Below are 14,615 nucleotides of genomic sequence, written 5' to 3' on the forward strand. Positions count from 1 at the left end.
AGATATGAATGCTCACGTATCAATATTCTGATTCAATATTGCAGGAAAGTACGTAGACGCAACGGAGATGATAAACACTAGTTTGACCTCACGAACAATACTCCCGAACAATATCCATAACCTCCATAGCTATAACCCATAATTTCCCTAACTTCATCCCACTCGAAAAACTCGTTTGAAATTACTCGCTCATAACCTCGTCGTAGTATTTTATGTAATATACTAATAATAATACTTCTAATAATAATAATAATAAGATTAATAATAATATTAATCTTAATAATAATAATAATAATAATAATAATAATAATAATAATAATAATAATAATAATAATAATAATAATAATAATAATAATAATAATAATAATAATATAATTAATAATGATATTACGGAGTATCAGTAGATAGATAGATGAAAAGAATGAATTGCAAAACTGAAATCGTTCGACTTATAAAGGGACTTGGCCTCACCTACCCCCTCATGCGATTGCATGAGGTTGTGAGGTAATACTCATGCACTCGCATGAGCCATGTACCCAGCTCACATTCATGAATTTGTAAGCTGCAGACACTTTAATAATATTAATATATTATTTAATATATAATATATTTAATCTTTAGAATTAATTAAATATTATATTATATTCTCGTGCATAGTTGATTTGTAATTTTTACACCGATGAGTTGTACGTTGGCGCTCGACTTACGTACCGGTTCCAGTTTTTCGAACGTCCTTTCGTATGCTTAGAAAACTTGTACTTTACGTTTCGCGACACGTACCTTTATCAATAATTAGACTTATTTCACCAATAATTATACTCCATGAAATGTAACTAATACATTTGAATGTTTTGGTCATTTGCTTGTATAAATCGACGTCTCGTTATATATACATATGATAATTCAAATCAAAACATTTTGTATCTAGTTAATATTATGTTTAATCACTTTGAAAATATATATATATATATATATATATATATATATATATATATATATATATATATATATATATATATATATATATATATATATATATATATATTCTCAAAGAAAAATATAATTTTGTACATATTATATAGGATTGAAATATTTATTTAATAATATTATATTTTAGTTTTTCAAAAGTAATTATATTTCAAAGTTCATTTATAATCGTTTAAATAATAGAAAAATATTATGTCGTATCACGTTTACATTTTTGAAACTATATATATATAGACTCGTAATCATATATTCATAATACAAAGCTTTTAATTAAGTTCCTCAAAATTCATAAATCGATTATCTTGTAAATCACTTTACCATTTTCCGAATGTTGTCAGAAAGAACAGATTTCTTAAATCATAGTGGACCTCATAACATAGACTCGTAATCATAATCACAATGTATATGATATTTCAATCATTTGATATTATCTTTTAATTCCACCAATAAATATATTGAAACTAATACGTGTATGTAAAGTATTATACATCTAATACTTTATTAACGTTTTCAATTACTATAACAATGTATTATATATATATATATATATATATATATATATATATATATATATATATATATATATATATATATATATATATATATATATATATATATATATATATATATATACATATACATATATATACACATAAATGTTCGTGAATCATCGAGAGCAGTCGAAGGGTAAATGAATACGTAAACACAGTTCAAAGTTTTTGAGACTTCAACATTACAGACTTTGCTTATCGTGTCGAAATCATATACAGATTAAGTTTAAATTTGGTCAGAAATTTCCGGGTCGTCACAATATGCTTCGGAGTTTTCGGGGTTTCCCAGTTTTCAACGGTTTCAATCTTTGCCGAATCAACCTGATGTTCTTTTCTTCAGAATTGACTTCCTCGACGTGTGCTAGAGCGGCATAGCAACCTTTTCTTATTAGCGTTTGCGCCTTCAGGTTACTAATAAGATTTAACTTCGCGTTGCTCTTTTTTCCGAACACCATTAAGGGTTTTCTCTTTTCGCGCATAATGCGAATCACTTTTTTGTAACAAACGATCTCTGCTTTCACCTCTTTCAACCAGTCCATGCCAATTATCACATCAAAACTCCCTAACTCTACTGGTATCAAATCAATCTTAAATTTTTTGCTAACCAGTTTAATTTCTCGATTCCGACATATATTATCTACTGTAATTAATTTAGCGTTTGCTAATTCGAGTAAAAATTTATTATCCAAAGGCGTCAATGGACAACTTAATTTAGCACAAAAATGTCTACTCATATAGCACCTATCCGCACCCGAATCAAATAAAACATAAGTAGATTTATTGTCAATAAGAAACGTACCCGTAACAAGCTCCGGGTCTTCCTGCGCTTCTACCGTATTAATATTGAAAACTCTTCCGCGGCCCTGCCCATTAATATTTTCCTGATTCGGGTAATTTCTATAAATGTGGCCCAGTTTTTCACATCCAAAACAAACTACGGCGGCATTATTTGTTCCAACATTATTTGTTCTTTTAATTCTGTTATTCATCGGTCCGTAGACCCCAGAATTCGTCGCACCATGACCATTTCTATTACACTTGGTGTAAAATGTCATGCAGAACCCATTCTGGTGGTACTCTTCACACCTTTGGCATGGTTGTTTCTGATTCTTGTTGTTATAGGAATTGTTGTTGTTGCGGTTGTTATTGTTGTTGGGACGATTGTTATTGTTTTTGTTGTTGGGACGTTTGTAGTTGTTGTTGGAATTGCTATTAATGTTGCAGTTGTTGAGATAGTTGTTGCGATTGATGTTTTGATTATTGTTGTTGTTGTATTGGTGACTCTTGTCACTGTTTTCCTCCCACTTTCTCTTGACTTGCTTCATTTTGGTCTCCTCGGCCGCCTGCTCTTTAACTCTCCCCTCAATCTAGTTTATGAGTTTGTGAGCCAATCGACTTTCCTTTTATATGGAAGTGGGATCGTTTGAACTCACATCCTCCTTAATCCTTTCCGGTAACCCTTTTACAAACGCGTCGATCTGCTCTTCTTCATCTTCGAACACTCTTTGACACAATAGGCACAACTCTGTGAATCGTCGTTCGTATGTGGTAATATCGAATCCTTGCATTCATAGTTCTCTAAGCTCTACCTTGAGCTTATTGACCTCGTTTCTGGGACGGTACTGCTCATTCATCATGTGTTTGAATGCTGACCACGGTAGTGCGTAAGCAGTATCTTGTCCCACCTGCTCGAGATAGGTATTCCACCATGTTAACGCAGTACCTGTGAAGGTATGCGTAGCGTACTTTACCCTATCTTCTTCCGTACATTTACTTATGGCAAACACCGATTCAACCTTCTCGGTCCACCGTTTTAATCCGATTGGACCCTCAGTTCCATCGAATTCCAGAGGTTTACAGGAAGTGAATTTTTTGTAGGAGCATCCTACACGAGTTCTTGTGGCGTTAATTTTATTGCTGGATTCAGAATTATTGTTTCGCATCGCAGCTTGTACTGCGGCTATGTTTGCTGCAAGGAAAACACTGAAGTCTTCCTCGCTCATGTTCAAGTTCTGACGAGTAGTCGGTGCCATTTCCTTCAAAAATAGCCAAAAGAATTAAGTTAATTATATTGAATATTAAGAGTAGTCAATAATATTTCGTAGCATAATATGAACTCATTTATAAAAGGTTTTTCTTCATATTAGCGTTTTATAAGTTTTAATTCGGGTAGTACCTACCCATTAAGTTCATACTTAGTAGCTAATATACAATTCAACTACTACCATTCTATATGAAAAACTGATTATAATAATATTTCGCATTCAAACTTGTATACAATATTTTACAAACTTACAATACCGCTATTTTACATATAGCATGAAATATAGTACACAATAACTTTGATACAACGCAGTTGCGAAGAAAATTCTAGTTTAACGCAAGTCGTTCAGCAAAGGCAATAAAGACACGTAATTCATAGGTCCAGAAACAAGTCATGCGTTCTGGTTTTACTAATATTATTTCTCATCCTTGGTCTTGTGGAAAATAACCGTTGTGGCCGTTGGCTAGGCAGAATGTTGTAACGTCGTCAAAAGGACGGGGGTTACGTAATGCCCAACAGCCCCGTAACAATCTAAAAATCTTATTTCTCACCCCAACTACTGAATCTGTCACCTGTGGGAATGTTTTATTTAGAAGTTGCAACCCGGTGTTCTTTTTCTCAATTTGGTGAGAAGTGAACATTACTAACCCGTAAACATAACATGCTTCTTTAAATTGCATGTTTGAAGCTCTTTCTAATGCACGAAGTCCTATGTTGGGATATGTGGAGTCAAAATAGGCTCTCAACCTGTAGCGTAAAATTGTATTTAGGTTTCCTGCACTCAAGGCCTTAAAGAAAACACGGCGTAACTTAGGGTCTCCCCAATGTGATATACACCATCTATCGAAGGAAAGCCTTTTGTAAACCAAGGCATGCCTAGAACGTCTATCAAATGTTCAACAAACTAATTTTGCCATAAATAATTGTGCCGATGAATTATGACCGACTCTAGACAAGATTTCATCAATCATATCCCCTGGTAGGTCTTCTAAAATATTCGGTCGTCTATCCTTAACATTCATTTTGTGTTTTTATACTGTAAAATAGACGAGGATTAGATTCGTAAAAGATAATTAACACTCAATACAAGCAATTTTTACATATAACATAAAAGTACAAGCACACTACAATACATATATTACACAGCATGATTACAACTCTTTATTCCGACTCACTTGTTTCTTTCTCTTCGGACTCGTTTCGTTTTGCTAATTTCCTAGGGATACATGGTGCTCCTCTAATATGAGCCGTTGTTTTCACAAATGGTTTAGAAAAACCTGGTGGCTTAGATGTTCCTGGATTATAGTTAAAATTTAAGAAATACGGGTGTTTACGATACACTCCATCAGGGTATTTCATGTTAACATAGAGTTCATCAGGGTTGGAATCAGGTTTCTCTATTTTGATGCCTCTTCCCTTATTATTTTCTTTTGCTTTCTTAAATTGAGTCGGGGTAATTTCTATAACATCATCGGAATCCTCGTCGGGATCCGATTCATCAGAAAATTGGTAATTTTCTCAATATTTTTCCTCCTCCGCGGAGACACCACAAACCATTTTTAATTTTGGTCCATTGGTTGAAGATTTTCTTTTATTAATAGTTTTTCTGTGATTTTTATTTCTTCCTCCGGAACTTCTTCTTCTTCCTTTATCTCTTCTTCTGGTTCTTCTTCTTTCGGTTCCTTTTCTTCCGGTTCCTCTTTTTCCGGTTCCTCTTCTTCCGGTTCCTCTTCGGGAATTTGTGAATCTTCCTAAAATATATTCGACTCTTCATTGTTATTAGGTGAGTCAATGGGATTGGTACTGGAAGTAGAAATCTATCACACATTAACTAACACATTAGTAACATACCACATAATATTTACATGTAAAAATATATATTTTCCAACAAAAAGTGTTAAGCAATCGTTTTTAAAGTAAACATGGTCGAAGTCTAGACTCACTAATGCATCCTAACAAACTCGGTTAGATACACTAATGCAAATTTTAGGTTCTCTAAGATCAACGCTCAGATACCAACTGAAATGTCCCGTTCATATCGATTATAAACGTTTCATATTAATTGATTTCGTTGCGAGGTTTTGACCTCTATATGAGACGTTTTTCAAAGACTGCATTCGTTTTTAAAACAAACCATAACCTTTATTTTATCGACAAAGGTTTAAAGGACATAACCTAGATTATCAAGTAATGATAATCTAAAATATCACGCTTACACACGACCATAACATAATGGTTTACAATAATTAATATGTTACAACAAAGTAGACTCTCGAATGCAGTTTTTAAATAATATTATACAATCATGGACTCCAAATCTTGTCCTTAATTTAGTATGCAACAGCGGAAGTTCTTAACAATCACCTGAGAATAAACATACTTAAAATGTCAACAAAAATGTTGGTGAGTTGTAGGTTTAACCTATATATTTATCAAATCGTAATAATAGACCACAAGATTTCATATTTCCATTTCTCATAAACATCATGCATGCATATAGCAATCTGCATAAAAATCATTCATATGGTGAACACCTGGTAACCGACATTAAAAAGATGCATATAGAATATCCCCATTATTCCGGGACATCCTTCGGACATGATAATTTCGAAGTACTAAAGTATCCGCAACATGGATGGGGCTTGTTCGGCCCAATAGATCTATCTTTAGGATTCGCGTCAATTAGGAGCCAGTTCCCTAATTCTTAGGCTACCAAACAAAAAGGGGCATATTCGATTTCAATCATTCAAAAATAGAATGTAGTTTCACGTACTTGTGTCTATTTTGTAAAACATTTATAAAACTGCATGTATTCTCATCCCAAAAATATTAGATTTTAAAAGTGGGACTATAACTCACTTTCACGTATTTTCACTTCGTCGGAAAATAAGACTTGGCCACGGGTCGATTCACGAACCTATAACAAATATATACATATATATATATCAAAGTATGATCGAAATATATTCACAACATTTTTATTACGTGTTGACGTTTTAAGTTGTTAAGTTAGCAGTCCAACGTTAGTAGTCCACAATTAGTAGTCCACAGTTAGTAGTACATAAATAAATCAATATATTATCTCGAATCAATCCACGACCCAGTGTATACAAGTTTCAGACTCGATCACAACTCAAAGTATATATATTATTTTAGAATCAACCTCAACCCTGTATAGCTAACTCGAGCATTACCGCATATAGAGTGTATATGGTTATTACAAATAATATATATAGATGACATCGATATGATATGTCAAAACATTGTATACGTGTTTATGGTCTATCAAGATTACATAATATATGTTAAAATATATGTATAATGTAGTGACCCGAACTTTTCCATGTTTATATATATTAATTGAGATTGATATTTACATGATTAAATGTTTCCAACATGTTAAGCAATCAAACTTGTTAAGACTTGATTAATTGAAATATGTTTCATATAGACAATTGACCACCCAAGTTGACCGGTGATTCACGAACGTTAAAACTTGTAAAAACTATATGATGACATATATATGGATATATATATATATAGTTAACATGATACTATGATAAGTAAACATATCATTAAGTATATTAACAATGAACTACATATGTAAAAACAAGACTACTAACTTAATGATTTTTAAACGAGACATATATGTAACGATTATCGTTGTAAAGATATTTAATGTATATATATCATATTAAGAGATATTCATACATGATAATATCATGATAATATAATAATTTAAAATCTCATTTGATATTATAAACATTGGGTTAACAACATTTAACAAGATCGTTAACTTAAAGGTTTCAAAACAACACTTACATGTAACGACTAACGATGACTTAACGACTCAGTTAAAATGTATATACATGTAGTGTTTTAATATGTATTTATACACTTTTGAAAGACTTCAATACACTTATCAAAATACTTCTACTTAACAAAAATGCTTACCATTACATCCTCGTTCAGTTTCATCAACAATTCTACTCGTATGCACCCGTATTCGTACTCGTATAATACACAGCTTTTAGATGTATGTACTATTGGTATATACACTCCAATGATCAACTCTTAGCAGCCCATGTGAGTCACATAACACATGTGGGAACCATCATTTGGCAACTAGCATGAAATATCTCATAAAATTACAAAAATATGAGTAATCATTCATGACTTATTTACATGAAAACAAAATTACATATCCTTTATATCTAATCCATACACCAACGACCAAAAACACCTACAAACACTTTCATTCTTCAATTTTATTCATCTAATTGATCTCTCTCAAGTTCTATCTTCAAGTTCTAAGTGTTCTTCATAAATTCCAAAAGTTCTAGTTTCATAAAATCAAGAATACTTTCAAGTTTGCTAGCTCACTTCCAATCTTGTAAGGTGATCATCCAACCTCAAGAAATCTTTGTTTATTACAGTAGGTTATCATTCTAATACAAGGTAATAATCATATTCAAACTTTAATTTCTATAACTATAACAATCTTATTTCAAGTGATGATCTTACTTGAACTTGTTTTCGTGTCATGATTCTGCTTCAAGAACTTCGAGCCATCCAAGGATCCATTGAAGCTAGATCAATTTTTCTCTTTTCCAGTAGGTTTATCCAAGGAACTTAAGGTAGTAATGATGTTCATAACATCATTTGATTCATACATATAAAGCTATCTTATTCGAAGGTTTAAACTTGTAATCACTAGAACATAGTTTAGTTAATTCTAAACTTGTTCGCAAACAAAAGTTAATCCTTCTAACTTGACTTTTAAAATCAACTAAACACATGTTCTATATCTATATGATATGCTAACTTAATGATTTAAAACCTGAAAACACGAAAAAACACCGTAAAACCGGATTTACGCCGTCGTAGTAACACCGCGGGCTGTTTTGGGTTAGTTAATTAAAAACTATGATAAACTTTGATTTAAAAGTTGTTATTCTGAGAAAATGATTTTTATTATGAACATGAAACTATATCCAAAAATTATGGTTAAACTCAAAGTGGAAGTATGTTTTCTAAAATGGTCATCTAGACGTCGTTCTTTCGACTGAAATGACTACCTTTACAAAAACGACTTGTAACTTATTTTTCCGACTATAAACCTATACTTTTCTGTTTAGATTCATAAAATAGAGTTCAATATGAAACCATAGCAATTTGATTCACTCAAAACGGATTTAAAAATGAAGAAGTTATGGGTAAAACAAGATTGGATAATTTTTTCTCATTTTAGCTACGTGAAAATTGGTAACAAATCTATTCCAACCATAACTTAATCAACTTGTATTGTATATTATGTAATCTTGAGATACCATAGACACGTATACAATGTTTCGACCTATCATGTCGACACATCTATATATATTTCGGAACAACCATAGACACTCTATATGTGAATGTTGGAGTTAGCTATACAGGGTTGAGGTTGATTCCAAAATATATATAGTTTGAGTTGTGATCAATACTGAGATACGTATACACTGGGTCGTGGATTGATTCAAGATAATATTTATCGATTTATTTCTGTACATCTAACTGTGGACAACTAGTTGTAGGTTACTAACGAGGACAGCTGACTTAATAAACTTAAAACATCAAAATATATTAAAAGTGTTGTAAATATATTTTGAACATACTTTGATATATATGTATATATTGTTATAGGTTCGTGAATCAACCAGTGGCCAAGTCTTACTTCCCGACGAAGTAAAAATCTGTGAAAGTGAGTTATAGTCCCACTTTTAAAATCTAATATTTTTGGGATGAGAATACATGCAGGTTTTATAAATGATTTACAAAATAGACACAAGTACGTGAAACTACATTCTATGGTTGAATTATCGAAATCGAATATGCCCCTTTTTATTAAGTCTGGTAATCTAAGAATTAGGGAACAGACACCCTAATTGACGCGAATCCTAAAGATAGATCTATTGGGCCTAACAAACCCCATCCAAAGTACCGGATGCTTTAGTACTTCGAAATTTATATCATATCCGAAGGGTGTCCCGGAATGATGGGGATATTCTTATATATGCATCTTGTTAATGTCGGTTACCAGGTGTTCACCATATGAATGATTTTTATCTCTATGTATGGGATGTGTATTGAAATATGAAATCTTGTGGTCTATTGTTACGATTTGATATATATAGGTTAAACCTATAACTCACCAACATTTTTGTTGACGTTTAAAGCATGTTTATTCTCAGGTGAATATTAAGAGCTTCCGCTGTTGCATACTAAAATAAGGACAAGATTTGGAGTCCATGTTTGTATGATATTGTGTAAAAACTGCATTCAAGAAACTGATTTCGATGTAACATATTCGTATTGTAAACCATTATGTAATGGTCGTGTGTAAACAGGATATTTTAGATTATCATTATTTGATAATCTACGTAAAGCTTTTTAAACCTTTATTTATGAAATAAAGGTTATGGTTTGTTTTAAAAATGAATGCAGTCTTTGAAAAACGTCTCATATAGAGGTCAAAACCTCGCAACGAAATCAATTAATATGGAACGTTTTTAATCAATAAGAACGGGACATTTCAGTTGGTATCCGAGCGTTGGTCTTAGAGAACCAGAATTTTGCATTAGTGTGTCTTATCGAGTTTGTTAGGATGCATTAGTGAGTCTGGACTTCGACCGTGTTTACTTGAAAAATGATTGCTTAACAAATTTTGTTGGAAACTATATATTTTTAACATGTGAATATTATGTGATATATTAATCTCTTAACGCGTTTGATATTATGTGATAGATGTCTACCTCTAGAACAAGTCCCATTGACTCACCTAATAATAATGAAGAGTCAAATGTAAATTGGAATGATTCGTGGACTGATTCACAAGTTCCCGAAGAGGAACCGGAAGAAGAGTCAGAACCGGAAGAAGAATCGGAACCGGAAGAAGAATCGGAACCGGAAGAAGAATCGGAACCGGATGAAGAAATAGAACCGGTGGGGGAAATAATAAAACGGTTAAGTAAAAGAAAATCCTCAACCAACCGACCAAGGTTAATTATGGTCAATGGTGTTTCCGCCAAGGAAGCAAAATATTGGGAGGATTACCAATTCTCCGATGAATCGGATTCCGACGAGAATTCCGATGATGTTATAGAAATTACCCCAACTGAATTTAAAAAGGCAAAAGAAAATAATAAGGGAAAGGGCATAAAAATAGAGAAATCTAATTCTAACCCCGATGAACTTTATATGTATCGTCAACCCCCGAAGTCCTTAAGTTGTAACAATGACCCGGGAACCTCTAAACCACCAGGTTTTTCTAAACCAATGTGGACAATGATGGCTCGTATTAGGGGAACATCATATATCCCTAGAAACTTGGCAAAACGAACCAAAACCGAAGAAGAAGAAACGAGCGAGTCGGAATAAGATAGTTGTATTCGTGTGGTGTAATATATGTAATATAGTGTTCTTATGCTTTATGATATATGTAAAAATTGCTTGTATTAATAAATATTTTTTTATGAATCTAACTCTTGTCTATTTTACAGTTTAAAAACACAAAATGGATAGACAACCCAATATTTTAAGAGACCTACCCGGAGACATGATTATGAATCTTGTATAGAGTCGGCCAGAATTCCTCGGCACAACTATTTAAGGCAAGATCAGTTTGTAAGACATTCGAAGAACGTTCCAAGAATGTCTTGGTTTATAAGAGACTTTCGTTTGAAAGATGGGGGATATCACATTGGGAAACCCATAAGTTACGATGTGTTTACTTTGACGCATATATTGCGGGGAACCCAAATGCTATTTTACGCAACGGGTTAAGAAATTATTTTGACTCAATATATCCGAATATTGGACTTCGTGATTTAGAAAAAGCGGCTAACATGCAACATAAAGAAGCATGTTATGCTTACGGATTAGTAATGTTCGCTTCTCACCAAAGTGAGAACAAGAACATCGGGCTACAACTATTAAACAAAACGTTTCCACAAGTGACGGAGTCGGTAATTGGGGTAAGAAATGAGGTTTTTAGATTATTACGGGACTGTTGGACATTACGTAACCCTCGTCCCTTTGACGACGTTACAACACGCTGTCTTATCAACGGCCATAATGGTTATGTTGCACAAGACCAAGGATGGGAAGTAGTCCTGGTAAAACCAGAATGCATGACTTGTTTCTGGACGTATGAATTACGTGTCTTTATTGCCTTTGCTGAACGACTTGTGTACTAGCTAGAATTATCTTCACAACTATCTTGTATCAAAGTTATTGTGTGCTATATTTCATGCTTTATGTAAAATAAGCGGTATTGTAAGTTTGTAAAATATTGTATAAAAGTTTGAACACGAAATATTATTATAAGCAGTTTTTCATATAGAATTGTAGTAGTTGAATTGTATATTAGCTACTAAGTATGAACTTAACGGGTAGGTACTACCCGAATTTAAACTTATAAAACGCTAATATGAAGAAAAAGCTTTTATAAATGAGTTCATATTATGCTACGAAATACTATTAACTACTCTTAATATTCTGTATGATTAACTTGTTCCATTTAACTATTTTGAAGGAAATGGCACCGACTACTCGACACACCGTGAATATGAATGAAGAGGAATTCCGTACTTTTCTAGCTTCAAACATAGCCGCAGTACAGGCTGCGCTACATACCAACAATAACCTTGGATCTAGCAGTACAGGAAATCGTGTAGGATGCACCTACAAAGAATTCACTGCCTGCAAACCTTTGGAATTTGATGGAACCGAAGGACCGATCGGATTGAAACGGTGGACCGAGAAGGTTGAATCGGTGTTTGCCATAAGTAAGTGTACTGAAGAGGACAAAGTGAAGTACGCTACGCATACCTTCACAGGTTCTGCGTTAACATGGTGGAATACCTATCTAGAGCAAGTGGGACAAGATGATGCGTACGCACTACCGTGGTCAGCATTCAAGCACTTGATGAACGAGAAGTACCGTCCCAGAACCGAGGTCAATAAGCTCAAGACAGAACTTAGAGGGTTACGAACCCAAGGATTTGATATTACCACGTACTAAAGACGATTCACAGAATTGTGCCTATTGTGTCCGGGAGCATTCGAAGATGAGGAAGAGAAGATCGACGCGTTTGTGAAAGGATTACCGGAAAGAATCCAAGAAGATATAAGTTCACACGAGCCCGCCTCCATACAACAGGCATGTAGAATGGCTCACAAACTAGTGAACCAGATTGAAGAAAGAATTAAAGAACAGACTGCTGAAGAGGCCAATGTGAAGCAAGTCAAAAGAAAGTGGGAGGAAAACGGTGATAAGAATCACCAATACAACAACAACAGCAATTACAACAATAATCGCAACAATTATCCCAACAATCGCAACATCAATCACAACTACAACAAACGGTCCAACAACAACAACAACAACAACAACAACAGCAACTACAACAATCATTCCAACAACAATAATAACCGCAACAACAACAACAATCAGAAGCAACTATGCCAAAGGTGTGAAAAGAATCACTCGGGGTTCTGCACCAAATTTTGCAACAAGTGTAAAAGAAATGGTCATAGCGCGGCGAAGTGTGAGGTCTACGGACCAGGGGTTAATAGAACGAAAGGAACAAATGGTGTCGGAACGAATAATGGCGGAGCAAGTAGTGTCGGAGCAAGTTATGCCAATGTAGTTTGTTATAAATGTGGAAAACCAGGCCACATTATTAGAAATTGCCCGAACCAGGAGAACACGAATGGACAAGGCCGTGGAAGAGTTTTCAATATTAATGCGGTAGAGGCACAGGAAGACCCGGAGCTTGTTACGGGTACGTTTCTTATTGACAATAAATCTGCTTACGTTTTATTTGATTCGGGTGCGGATAGAAGCTATATGAGTAGAGATTTTTGTGCTAAATTAAGTTGTCCATTGACGCCTTTGGATAGTAAATTTTTACTCGAATTAGCAAATGGTAAATTAATTTCAGCAGATAATATATGTCGGAATCGAGAAATTAAACTGGTTAGCGAAACATTTAAGATTGATTTGATACCAGTAGAGTTAGGGAGTTTTGATGTGATAATCGGTATGGACTGGTTGAAAGAAGTGAAAGCGGAGATCGTTTGTTACAAAAATGCAATTCGCATTATACGAGAAAAAGGAAAACCCTTAATGGTGTACGGAGAAAAGGGCAACACGAAGCTACATCTTATTAGTAATGTGAAGGCACAAAAACTAATAAGAAAAGGTTGCTATGCTGTTCTAGCACACGTCGAGAAAGTACAAACTGAAGAAAAGAGCATCAATGATGTTCCCGTCGCAAAAGAATTTCCCGATGTATTTCCGAAAAAATTACCGGGATTACCCCCACATCGATCCGTTGAATTTCAAATAGATCTTGTACCAGGAGCTGCACCAATAGCTCGTGCTCCTTACAGACTCGCACCCAGCGAGATGAAAGAACTACAAAGCCAATTACAAGAACTTTTAGAGCGTGGTTTCATTCGACCAAGCACATCACCGTTGGGAGCTCCTGTTTTGTTTGTCAAGAAGAAAGATGGTACATTCAGGTTGTGTATCGACTACCGAGAGTTGAACAAACTTACCATCAAGAACCGCTACCCACTACCGAGAATCGATGACTTATTTGATCAACTACAAGGCTCGTCTGTTTATTCAAAGATTGACTTACGTTCCGGGTATCATCAAATGCGGGTGAAAGAAGATGATATTCCAAAGACTGCTTTCAGAACACGTTACGGTCATTACGAGTTTATGGTCATGCCGTTTGGTTTAACTAATGCACCAGCTGTGTTCATGGACCTTATGAACCGAGTGTGTGGACCATACCTTGACAAGTTTGTCATTGTTTTCATTGATGACATACTTATTTACTCAAAGAATGACCAAGAACACGGTGAACATTTGAGAAAGGTGTTAGAAGTATTGAGGAAGGAAGAATTGTACGCTAAGTTTTCAAAGTGTGCATTTTGGTTGGAAGAAGTTCAATTCCTCGGTCACATAGTGAACAAAGAAG

Source organism: Rutidosis leptorrhynchoides, chromosome 1, assembly GCF_046630445.1.
Source record: "Rutidosis leptorrhynchoides isolate AG116_Rl617_1_P2 chromosome 1, CSIRO_AGI_Rlap_v1, whole genome shotgun sequence".
NCBI classification, from domain to species: domain Eukaryota; kingdom Viridiplantae; phylum Streptophyta; class Magnoliopsida; order Asterales; family Asteraceae; genus Rutidosis; species Rutidosis leptorrhynchoides.